Genomic DNA, 13,468 nt, shown 5'->3' with positions numbered 1-13,468 from the left:
AGTGTTTTGTAGTTTTCAGGGCATAGGCCTTGCACATAATTTGTCAGGTCTATACCTAAGCATTTCTTATTTTCGATGCTATTAAATAGTATTTTTATTTCAATTTCTGATTGTTTGTTGCTAGTATATAAAAAATACAATTGACTTTTGTATATTAATCTTGTAGTCTACAACTCTCCTAAAATTTATTAGTAATGGCCTTTTTATTGGATTTTCTCCATAGATGATCATGTTATATTCAAAAGAAGTCCATTTTACTTCAATCTTTCCAATCTAAGAGCCTTTTGTTTCTGTCTCTTGCCTCATTGACCAAACTAGAACCTCCAGTGTAATGGTGAGTAGAAATAGAGTAATCTTATTCCTGATCTTAGGGGGAAAGCATTCTATCTTTTGCCATTAAATATGATGTTAATTCTAGGTTTTTCAAAGACATGTTTTATCAGGTTGAGGGAATTCTTTGCAATTTCAAGTTTGGTGAGAGTTTTTGCCAGGCATGAATGTTGGATTTTGTCTAATACCTTTTCTTTTTTTTGTTTACACAAACAAAATGTATTTTGTTTAAAAATATAATTTACATATATATACACCCACACAGGGGAAATAACAAAATGTTAATACTAGCTAATTTCTAGGGTTGGCATATTAAGTCAGAGGGGTATTGATGAATAGATGTAGTTTATTAAATTTTTTCCTGTATTTCCTAAATTTTCTATAAGTAACTTCTACTATTTTTTTTTTTTTGAGATGAAGTCTTGCTCTGTCACCCAGGCGGGAGTACAATGGCCTGATCTCAGCTCACTACAACCTCTGCCTCTCAGATTCAAGCTATTCTCCTGCCTCAGCTTCCCGAGTAGCTGGGATTACAGGTGCCTGCCACCACACCCAGCTAATTTTTGTATTATTAGTAGAGGTGGGGTTTCACCATGTTGGCCAGCCTGGTCTTGAACTCCTGACCTCAAGTGGTCTGTCCGCCTCAGCCTTCCAAAGTGCTGGGATTACAGGCGTGAGCTGCCACGCCCAGCCTGTAGTATTTTTATAATAGAAAAAAAATGTTATTTAAAAAAATATCCCATATACTTTCAAAGTAGAATAAATTCAAAATATTTACACTTACTCATTTTCATCTTCACTGTCAAAAGAAAGGAGGCTACTGTTTTTGATTTGTTTTTGTGAGTTCTTTTTGACTGAGTCCTGATTTATTTCATCTTAATTTGTCTTCTTCTTTTTTGAGCTTGCTGTTAAACCTTCCGAGGGATGCTTGACTGGTGCTTCACTGGTTTTTGATATATGATTCTTCCCTCAGCTGGAGCTGGTTCTGCATCTGCTTGGGCAGCCTTTATTTCTGCTGAAATTTTCATGACTTCTTCAACTGACAGGTCTCCCTTTTTTAAAACCACCACTTGAGGCTGTTCATCTTTGTCATTGTGATCCTCATTTTCATCTGGGAGATGAGGCTGGATTCTCTCAGTCTCTACGGTGGGCTCCTCCCTACAGCCAACCCACTCCTTGAAGTGAGCCAGGAATGCTGGCCCGGCTGGCCGCCCATCTTGTCCGATGCTTTTTCTGCATCTATGTAGACAATAATAGTTATTCATTTTTAGTCTATTAACATGGTGAATGACATTGATTCATTTTTGAATGTTACATCAAATAATAATCTCTATTGTTTGTTGCTAGTAACTTAGGATTATTATGATCTTTTGATAAATTTATCCCATTATCATTATTAAATGACCCACTTTATTTTTAAAAATCTACTTTGATAGTAACATAGCCACTCTAGCTTTCTTTTAATTAGTGTTAGCATGTTATATCTTTTTTGCCTTTTAAATTTTAACCTGTGTGTGTCCATTTGTTTATTTATTTATTTTGAGACAGAGTCTCACTTTGTCTCCCAGGCTGAAGTATATCGGTGAGATCTCGGCTAACTGTAACCTCCGCCTTTCAGGTTCAAGCGATTCTTGTGCCTCACCATTCTGAGTAGCTAGGACTATAGGTGTGTGCCACCACACCTGGCTAATTTTTGTGGTTTTAGTAGAGATGGGGTTTCACCATCTTGGCCAGGCTAGTCTTGAACTCCCTGCCTCAAGAGATCCACCTGGCTTGGCCCCCAAAGTGCTGGGATTATAGGTGTGAGCCACCATGCCAGGTCCATGTCTTTATATTTAAAGTGGATTTCTGAAGTGGGAGGATTGCTTGAGGCCAGGAGTTCAAGACCAGCCTGGGCAACATAGTGAGACCCTGTCTCTGCAAACAAATTAAAAAATTGGCCGGGTGCAGTGGTTCATGCCTGTAATCCCAGCACTTTGGGAGGCTGAGGCAGGTGTATCACCTGAGGTCAAGAGTTCGAGACCAGCCTGGCCAACATGGTGAAACCCCATCTCTACTAAAAATACAAAAATTAGCCGGGTGTAGTGGCAGGCGCCTATAATCCCAGCTATTCGAGAGGCTGAGGCAGGAGAATCGCTTGAACCTGGGAGAAGGAGGTTGCAGTGAGCCGAGCACACCATTGCACTTTAGCCTGGGCGACAAGAGCAAAACTCTGTCTCAAAAAAAAAAAAAAAAGAAAAGAAAATTAGCTGGGCACGGTGGTACTTTGTTGGTTTATTAGCTATAATTCTTTGCTGTGTTATTTTAGTGGTTGCTTTAGGGTTTGTAGTAAACATATTTCTCCTATGCTGGATGCTTCCTGCCCTTGAACATCTGACTCCAAGTGCTTCAGCTTTTGGACTCTTGGACCCATACCAGCAGTTTGCCAGGGCTCTCGGGCCTTTGGTCACAGATTGAAGGCTGCACTGTCGGCTTCCCTACTTTTGAGGTTTTGGGACTCGGACTGGCTTTATTGCTGCTCAGCTTGCAGATGGCCTATTGTGGAACTTCACCTTGTGATCATGTGAATCAATACTCCTTAATAAACTCCCTTTCATACATACATCTATCCTATTAGTTCTGTTTCTAGAGAACCCTGACTAATACAGTTGGGTTTAAATCTACCACAGTTATTATTTGTTTTCTGTTTCTTATTCATTTCCTTTTTCTTCTTTTTGTGCCTACTTTAGATTAATCGAATATGTTTTATGATTCTTGAACTTGTCATAGTTTGCCTTCAAGTGATATTATATTATACCACTTGATGCATAGGGTAATAACTCAATATGCTTCTGTTTCTCCCCTCCCAGCATCTGTGCTATAGTTAGCATGTATTTTACTTCCATATATGTTATAAACACCACATAATTGGATGAGGGCTGCTAGAAAAAAAACAAATAAAAATAAAGCTAACAAAAGCTTTTATAGAAGAAAAAAACCGGCCGGGCGCGGTGGCTCAAGCCTGTAATCCCAGCACTTTGGGAGGCCGAGACGGGCGGATCACGAGGTCAGGAGTTCGAGACCATCCTGGCTAACACGGTGAAACCCCGTCTCTACTAAAAAATACAAAAAACTAGCCGGGCGAGGTGGTGGGCACCTGTAGTCCCAGCTACTCGGGAGGCTGAGGCAGGAGAATGGTGTAAAAACCCGGGAGGCGGAGCTTGCAGTGAGCTGAGATCCGGCCACTGCACTCCACCCTGGGCGACATAGCGAGACTCTGTCTCAAAAAAAAAAAAAAAAGAAAAGAAAAGAAAAGAAAAAAACCTAGAATATCTTATTATTTTTGCTTTAAACAGTCAATTTTCTTTTAAACAGATTTTAAAAATAAGAAAATAAGTATTTTATATTTACCCATGTAGTTAACATTTTTAGTGCCCTACATTGTTTAAAGTAGATTCAAATTTCCATCTGGTGTCGTTTTCCTTCTGCCTGAAGCATTTCTCTTAACATTTTTTTTTTTTTTGTAGCTTACGTCTGCTGATGATAAATTCTTTTAGCTTTTGTATGTCTGAGAAAGTAATTTTACCTTTGTTTTTAAAATATGCTTTCCTTAGGTATAAAAATCTAGGCTGACGGTTTTACTTATTCTTTCAGTACTTTAAAGATGTTCCAATGTTATCCAGCTTACTTATTTTTTGTTATCATTTTTATTAGACTGGTGCAAACACAATTTCGGTTTTTTCATTAAAAGTAATTGCAAACACCAAAATTACGTTTGCACCAACTTAATCTAATATGTTTGTTCCTTTGCCCATAATGTGTTCTTGTCCCCCTGACTGTTTTGATGTCTTCCCTATCACTGGTTTTAAACAATTTGATTAAGATAAGCCTTGGTGTAGTTTTCTTTGTATTTTTTAATTGAACTCTTTAGATTGGTGGATTATATTTTTTACCACATTTGAAATTTTTGACCATTATTTTTTCAAATATCTTGTCTGTACCCTTTTCTCTTTCCTTTCTTTGATGCACTCCAGTTACAGGCATGTTAGTCTGCTTGAAATTATCCCACAGCCCACTAAAACTGTTTATTTTTTCTAGCTTTTTGTTTTTGTGTGTTTTATTTTATATCCTTTCAATTTCTATACCTCCAGGTTACTAATCTTTTCTTCTGCAATGTATAATACGCCACAGATCTCACCAAGTGTTTTTCAGTTTCAGACGTTTATAGTTTTTATCTCTAGAAGTTCAATTTGGTTCTTTTAAAAATATCATCCATGTCTCTACTTACCATTCTCAACCTTTTTTCTAGCTTTTTGAACACATGAAATATAGTTATAATAACTATTTAACATCCTTGTCTACTAATTCTATCATCTGTCACTTTGAGTTGGTTTAGATTTTTTTTTTTTTTTTTTTTTTTACCTTATTGTGGGTCGTATTTTCCTGCTTTTTTGAATGTCTGGCCGTTTTTGATTGGCTACTATACATTTAAAATTTTTGCTTGTTCTGTGCTGGTTGTTATTTTTATTACTATACATATAACTTGAGCTTTCTTCATGGATATAGTTAAGTTTCAGTTATTGTTAATAAGCCTAGTTAGATAAAACCAGAGCAGCGTTTAGTCCAGTACTACTTTAGCTCACTACTGAAGCAAGACCCTTCTGAGTTCTTTTCCTGATACCTCATGAATTATGAAGTTTTCCACTTTGGTGAGTGGGAAAGGGGACAATCCTCAGTCAGTGTAAATACTGGTATTAATACCTCTCATCCAGTAGTTCTCAGCTGGGATAATTTTGCCCCATAGAGGGCATTTGACAAAGTGTGGAGACACTTTTGGTTGTTACAACTGGTGGGGGTAGTGCTGCTGGCATCTAGTTGGTAGAAATCAGGATATTGCTAAATATCCTACAATGCAGTTCCCACAATACAGAATTTTTTGCCTCCAAATGTCAACAGTGCTGAGGTTGAGAAATCCTGCCTAATCCTGTGGGCTTGGGGTATTTTCTTCACATGTGTGTGCTGATCAACACTCAGGTGGAGTTGAGGAAGACCCTATTCAGTTCTCCAGATTTTTCTTTCTGTGCCAGTCTCTCTTCTCTGGAACTCTGCTCCAAAAACTCTAGCCATCTTGGCCTCCTCACCCTTACAGTTTTGTCTCCTCAAATCAAGAAGACTGTTGGGCTTTGTCCAGGCCCCCATTCCCACTCTAAGCTGAGGCCTGGAAACTCTCCAGGCAGTAAGTTGGAGAAACATTAGGGCTTTCCTCACTCATTTCTCTTCTTTAATAGATTACTATTTTACGTTGCCATATATATATGGAAGCCATATAGATATATATATCTGATTTTTAGTTTAGTTTTTTTTTTCAAGCAGAAAGTTAATTCATATCCCTGTTACTCCATCTGGTATTAGAGCAAAAATCTGCTGTTGACAATTTTTTTTTTTTTTTGAGACAGAGGAGTCTCGCTCTGTCACGCAGGCTGGAGTGCAGTGGCACAATCTCGGCTCACTGCAACCTCTGTCTCCCAGGTTCAAGTGATTCTCCTGCCTCAGCCTCCCAAGTAGCTGGGATTACAGGTGCCTGCCACTGCGCCCAGCTAATTTTTTGTGTCTTTAGTAGAGATGGAGTTTCACCATGTTGGCCAGGCTGGTCTCAAACTCCCAACTTCAGGTAATCTGCCTGCCTTGGCCTCCCAAAGTGCTGGGATTACAGGCATGAGCCACCGCGCCTGGCCATGCTTTTGACATTTTCGAAATTCAATTAAAATCATAGCATTGCTCTAGATCAGTGGTCAAAAGCTTTCCATAGCTAAATCTTCCTCACAGGAGTATTTTGATTATTTAATTTTTTCAAGTAGGTTGCCAAAACCGAAAAGTAGGGGGATTTTCACATAAAAACCCAAAATTTTCAGCTATTCTTGAAACATCCTCTTGGGGAATCTCAAAACAACTTCAGAGTACTTAAGAGGGTAATCTTTAGCAATCCAGACATTGGAGGGTGATAGGTGGGCTGGATTTCTTCTTCATTGCCCCCAAACTTCACCCTTCATTCTTTTCTATCATGCCCTGTGCCATCCTGCCTCCTCCATACAGGAGGTTGACCTCTATGACTGTATCAAGAGATTGTTTAGCCCTTTGGATTCTCACTGGGTTCAGCCAAACAGGAGCACTGGCAGGGGATTTGAGGGTGGGAGGAGAGAGTCTGGCCTCCTTCTTGATGGTTTACCAAAGGTTGGTTAAGTTCTTCCTAAAGCTGCAGCCTTTGTCAAATGGTCTTATCCACTCCACTCTCTCTTTGGATCTGGCAACCTTGCCTACATACAAGGAAGCTGGCAAACGTAGAGAAACCAAATACCTAGTGGACCTTATTGCCAGCCTAAGAATGTGATTCATATATGTATATATTTTTTTTCTAAAATTCTGATGGGGAACAGGGCATTGCAAGGCTTGGAAATGCTTGCTTGTCCTTTCCCAGTGAGTTTGTTTTTGTTGAGAGAGAAAGAGGAATGGGAGAGAGTTATTTTGAGACATGTATCTCCAGATTAAGATTTAGTTGTATTTCTAGAGACTCTCTTCTATTTAAATTCTGTTTTTCAGATATGTGTTTCATCAATGTCATTAGGATCACCTTCCGTAGTCTAGTCAATTCACAGAATCTGTTTTGACAGCTCTGAACAGAAGAGTACCTAATGGAAATATCAGATACCACCTTAACCATTTTTTCCCAGTTGTCTTCTGCACTCTGTAATCTCAGCTTACAGTTATTAGCCCTGGGGAACAAATACACACTCCCACATACAAGCATATATACACATTTTTGCACACTAATTCAACCCATGCTTCTCTGTGCTCTTCTATAACAGCTATGTAGTCTGTGTCTGTGGTCTTCTAAATATTTAGTGTTGAGCACAGACTGTTGGTTAATTTTATCAACAATCGTCTTTTCAGCAGAGGAACTTGAATCCTGAAAGAAGTAAAATGCCAAAGATCATTCTTGGGTTTTAGATCTGTAAGATAAAGACAATACTGTCCTGCCAAGATTAAGAAAACCAGCAAATATGTAGGGTGAAGAACATATATTCTGTGGATTCACTACCCCAAAGCTATATAGGCCAAAGTGTGCAATGAAGAAGGCACCACTCCATGATAGGCTTAAGAAAAGGCTGAGTGTGGTGGCTCATGCCTATAATTTCAGTGCTTTGGGAGGCTAAAGTGGGAGGCTGAAGTGGAAGGATTTTGAGCCCTGAATTGCAAGATTAACCTGGGCAACATAGTGAGAACCTATCTCTACAATTTTTTTTTTTTTTAAATTAGCCAGGTATAGTGGTGTGCACCTGTAGTTCTAGCTACTCGAGAGGCTGTGGTAGAAGGATTGCTTGAGCCTACAACTTTGAGGCTGCAGTAAGCTATGATTGCACCTGAAACACGGTCTCAAAAAAAAAAAAAAAAAAAAAAAAAGAAAGAAAGAAAATAAAAGAAGAGGAAGAAGAAAAAGAAGAAAAATTAATCATGGATACATTTGAATTTCAAATATTGTTCATCCTCTGAAAAACATAAACAATAATAAAAACTATCTTTTCAAATTTAATGTTTTCATGACTAAACATATTTCCCAAGCCTCTGAAATATTGTATGTCCAAAGTATAGGGTCTAACCCATGATACACTGCCAAATCAATGAGTTCCTCAAGGGGCTTGGCAAACCACAAAACCATAGTGATACTTGGTTCTTGCCTCTGTATAGTGGGGTTTATAGAACTAGAGCAGTCTCTAAGGTGCCTCCCAGCTCTCCAATTCAGTGACTCAAGGAATGATGACTGATTTAGGGATTTAGGAAGAAGTTCTAGTCAAGAGAAGGCTATATACTTATGACATTAATATTGAGTCATTTCAAGAAGAAATGGTGGCAATCTAAGACCATTGCAGGAAACATTCTGATTGCCTGAAGGTTTGTGGAATAGTCTACAATTTAGTGTCTGGGACGAGGAAGGGAACAAGATGGTGGCAATGGTATCTACATGTTCAAATCTACCCTTGTTATTCTTTGAATTTCCGTGATGGTCTCTCTCAGTAATCAACTCCATTCCGGTTCTAGAAGTTCTAGGCTGTGAATTGTGGATAGCAACTTGGACTTTTCCCACACCTTTCTCTCCCTCAGATTCCTCCCTCAATCCTTTCCAAACGAAGTGGTAAGAAACCGCTTCTCTTGTCATAAATGAAATCACTCCCCTCCCCGCTTAACAACCAAATTATTTAATAGTCCTTTTTTTTTTTTTTAGCACTTATGATTTCCATATGATGCTCCTCCTTATGAGTTATTGAAATACATTTTTAAAGGGATTAGGAAATTGATAATTTGCCCTGGGAGTAGAAAAGCAGATGGAAACCTACTTTATCACTGCTACGCATTGGTTTAATGTGATTTCTTAGCAATTTGGGGCATATTAGACTGTTTTAATAAATATGTTTCATCCACTAAGTCTTACCAATTTATGCATTTTTTCTATTTTACACTTAGATTTCTGTGTCCCATGTTCCCCAGAAGGCCTCTCTGTTTTCCTGTGATGATATATAAAGAGCAAAGATCTTGGCTTTTTGGCTTACTCTGTTTAATGTCACATTCAAAGTGTCATTGAGTAAAATTTTCTCATGTATATGTAATTGATAATAATGGCTGTACTGGAATTTACCTCCTTTGCCAACCCCTTAATGAAATAATGGGTCTAGCTGACAGTCATCAGTGTACAATGACATGCCCCCAAAAGAGACAACTCAACATGATGAGCCTCCTCATGGAATATTACCACCTATAAAATATTATTACTAAAAAAAGTGGAATCTGGATCAGATGAACAAAACGCCACTTTGTTGGAAAAACAAGAATCAGAGGACTATGTTAACACCACAGAACTGCAATCCAGAACCTGGAAAACTAGACAGAACAAATGCCCCAATTTCTTCAATAAATTGCAAGGAAAAATAAAAGAGAAAAGTTGAGAGGGGAGAGTTCTAGATAAGAGAATTAAGTGATACATCAATCACATGTGTGGGATCTGTTTGGATCCTGATTAAAACAAACAACTGTAAGGAACAAGCAAACAAAAAGAAAAACAAAAACAATTTTATGAGACAACCAGAAAAACATACCTGAATATTTCCTGATGTTCAGAAATGATTGTTGATTTTGTAGGTGAGATAATAACATGACAGTTTTATATATATAACTATATAAATAAAAATATATATTCGTATATAAATATATAAATATATAAACATAATATATTTATATATAAATAAATATATAATATATAAAATATATATTTATATATAAATATATATTTGTTTATATATAAATATATAAATATAAATTATATATATATGAAATATCTTTTTTTTTTTTTTTTTTTGGCAGAACCGTTCAGGACCTGACAAAGCGGCTTTAAGCGTGGAGGAACCCTCTTCGGCTGGGGAGATCCTTACTCTCCACGGCCACCAGATGGCGAAGGCTGCCCGCGGCCCGGAAAAGAGACGAGCCTGCAGCCCCGCGCGGAAACTGCTGCGGTACCTGGTGGCCAAGGGCAAGGCGTGGGGTCCTCCTCCACGCCAACTGTGTGGGGAAACCTGGGTAGAACTCAAAGTTACAAAAGTCACTGTGCAAGCCCTGCTGTGCATAAATGCATAAATTGGTAAGACTTAGTGGATGAAACAAATACAGGTTCGGCGGCGGTCAGAGATCCATGTGACGCGGGGGCACTTTAGGGACCATTGCTGAGGGCCTGGTTAGCATTTGGGCAGCTGAATCCTCCCCTTGGCGAACTCCATACGAGCCCTCGGCGACACACGGAGGACTCCCAGCGTTGAAGAAGTGGGTGGATGTGTGTGTGCGCGCTCGGCCACGTCGTGTTTTCTTTTTCATTTAAGCCGTAATAAGGAAAAATTCGATGACCAGCAAGGCCGGAGTCCTATCGTCTTGTTGGGGGTGAGGGGGAAAGAAAAAAAAAGGTGCCTGTAACTTCAGGCTGTCCAAGAATCGCTTAGCTCCTGCACCCGGAAGAAAATCCAGCGCTCGTAGGGTTCGGGCGCGCGGGAAGCCCTGAGAACCCCAGATGTGTGCGCTGAGCCGAGGCCTCTGCAAGCGGCAGGAGGGAATCTGACCTCCGACATTCTTTTCAAGACACGCGCCGGTGGACCGGGTCCTGGGATTGGCTGACTCCTGGGCTGGACCTTCGGGGTTCGCATATTTGAAAGTGTAAACTTGAGGAATAACGGTGGGGTGATGGGTATTTTATAGAATGGGACTCAATCTTGCTCAGCAACAGATTTTTCCAAATTCCCTTTTAAAGACAGCCTTCCAGAGCTTTCGAAATCTCCGCGGGATGAAAGCTAAACTTTTGGAGTCGCTGTGTAGCCTGGTAGAAGACACCGCGGCGCGAGCCGGAAAGAGAAGCGACACAGTGTCCAGGCGAATGGGAAAGGAAATATTTAAATTTTTGTTCCTACTGGTAGCTGAATGTCGATAAAAATCAAAGGGCATGCGGGAGTTTTTATTCCAGAGCGTTTCGATGACACCCGCAGAGATTTAAAAAATTACATTCCTCCCCCTCCGCAGGTTTAATTCGGAAAGAAGAGAATGCAGAGAGGGAAGACGGTGAGTCTGCTTTCACCTAGGTTTAAAGCCAATCAAAGACGGCTGTAAAAAGGGAAACCCGGACCAAAAACAGATTTGGAGCCTCGAAATTCTCCATTGAGGGTTTGGAAGATACGTTGCTGCAGACTTGAAACCGGCTCCAAATCCGGGCCCAAACATGGGCTGAAAATATGGCGCGCTAATCTGCAGCTTCCCCTCCTCCCAAGTTCTTTCTGACTCTTCCCGCCTTTCCCAGTTTCCCTTCCAGACGTCTGCGGCTCCCCGCTCCACCCCCAGGATAGCTGCTCTACATCCCAACAATTCCCAGCTTCTACACCCAGGAGGGGGAATTCTGGAACCACCCAGAGCGAACTCGTGCCGGGGCGGGCTGGGGACCGGAGGAAGGTCCTGCTCGGAATTCTCCCCAGAGCAGAAAAGAATTCCAGAGGCTACATGTGAGCTGCTTTTCCCCCTTCTTCCTTTTTTCCCTCGCAAACCAACAACCAAAAAGTGTTTAGTGATGGAAAGAACACCAGTGGAAAATGGCAAATAACAATATTTCCAACTCCGAGTCAGGTCCTCTTTGCTCTGCTTTTTCCTGTTTCATTGCAATTTATTGATTTCATTGTGGTTTTTTGTTTGTTTGGGGCAAGAACGGAGATGTGAACCAGGACGAGCCAGCAGACCCCCAAGCCAGTATCTCCTCCCAGCGCAGGGAACACCGCCTGCACCGGCGCATACGCGGGGACCCTGGCGGAGAATGTAAACAAACCGGGCGCCGAGCCCTTGATCTTTATTTAAATAGAGGCTTGTTTATCGGTGTCATCCTAGGAGGATTAATTAGATACATCTCTTCACAATTTGGTGTCTGACACTCCATCTTAGGAATGCCTTATCACAAGGTGTTAATTGGGGCCACTCAGCCACTTACGTTTCTATTAAACACTGTGAGGGACTTTTCACAAGTACCAGGTTCTTTTTACTGTACGGTGCAAAAATATACAGGACCCGAAATAGACTAGGGCCAGAATCTGCTTTATGCCGGCAGTGATTAGCACTTTGGGGCTTTCTAGAGGGCAGAAATAGGAGAACACTGTTTTTGAAATTCCATCGCATCTCCCAATATTCGGTGGCTGGATGCAGATGTAAGGAGCTGTTGGGGGTGGAGGGAAGGCGCTGACCAGGATAGGCGGGCTATGAGTCTCCCTTCCGGAATCTAAAGCTGTCATCCACAATACATATATATTAAAAAGCACATCTTCAACGCTTTTGTCCCTGGCTCCCTGGTAAAGTTCGGGGCGCCTTTGCCAAAGTGTTTTGAGCAGGCCGTTCGGAAACGCGGAGCAGGAGTTGGAGCCCCCAAGGTCACGGATGGCGCGGGAAGAACTCGGGCCCCAGAGGAATGGAGGGGAAGGGAGACAGGACAATCGAGGTACAAGGCCCTGGCGGTCTTAATTGGGCGCAGAAGGGGAGGAGGTCCCGGCTGATTGCTCGCCTCCCAGCAGCTAATCCTCTTAGCAGCTGCATTTCCGCGCTACGCAGTTAGCAGAATGACCCTCCCAGCCAGACCTTTACCCCGGGAGGGTCCAGGAAGGGGCTGGAAGTTTTGCAATCTGGGCCTGAAGCCGTCTGCAGATAAGCCTGGCGGGACGTCTGGCGTGGGGTGGGGGACAAAGGAGACCCTCCACCCCACTCCTTGGTTTGACTCTTTGGACCGCCCAGGGTTCAGTCAGGGAATGGGCTGTCCTTCGTCTTCCCGTGGAGCGTGTGCCAAATAAACGGAACTAAGCGTAAGGTGAACTGCTCCAAGGTCACTGTTTGCAGAGCAGCGGTGCGCGGAACGACTGGAATCCTCCTTTTTAAGTGCCACGCCCGTCCCTAGCCTGCGCCTCAGTCCGAGTCCGGGCGGAGTTTGACTGCAGCTACCGAGGCCGGCAGCCCGCGGCGGCGGGTGCGCAGTGTCTGGGTTCAGAAGAAAGCCGCAGGTGGGCGCAGAGCTGTGTGCAGCCCCCCGCGCCGCCGCGCCCCACGGACCCGGAACTGGTGGGCGCTCAAAGGGTCACGGGGGTTCCCAGGGAGCCTACTTGGGCCTAAGGATGGGTGGCCCCAAGTAAGCCTAGATAAACGCCCAGAGAACTAAGTGGCCAGGTGCCCTGACAGAGCCTGGTCTCCAAGAACCAGGAGCGGAGGTTTTCGAGGCTTGGTTAAGTCTGCTGTGGGCAATCAGCAGCGATACTCCCTCCCCCGCTCCCCCTGGCCTTCCCCCCCACCCCCGCCCCGCCAACACCCATTGTCCAGACTTCCCAGTGGGGTGAGGAAATAGCCCCATTCCATTTCAAGGAAAAAAGAAGATAAACAAAACATCCCCACCCCCGCATGACTACAGTATCCAGTTAGAGATTCTAGAGCCTTCCATGGAGGTAGGGGATGGGTGAGGCCGTGTTAAAGCTGAAACGGAGGATGGAGGAAGCAAAATGAGATCTTTGACACAAAGATGAAAACCCCAACAGTACAGAAGACAGAGCTATGCCCG

General features: G+C 42.2%; 1 pseudogene; it reads right to left on the bottom strand.

The window, feature by feature from the left end:
- Nucleotides 1-1,110: 1,110 nt before the first annotated feature.
- Nucleotides 1,111-1,646, bottom strand: LOC105488955 (uncharacterized protein KIAA1143 pseudogene; annotated as a pseudogene).
- Between the last annotated feature and the right edge of the window lie 11,822 nt (nt 1,647-13,468).

Source organism: Macaca nemestrina, chromosome 2 (genome assembly GCF_043159975.1).
Source record: "Macaca nemestrina isolate mMacNem1 chromosome 2, mMacNem.hap1, whole genome shotgun sequence".
Lineage (NCBI taxonomy): Eukaryota > Metazoa > Chordata > Mammalia > Primates > Cercopithecidae > Macaca > Macaca nemestrina.
The sequence above is the reverse complement of the archived record's forward strand: the minus strand, read 5'-3'. Positions and strand labels throughout refer to the sequence as shown.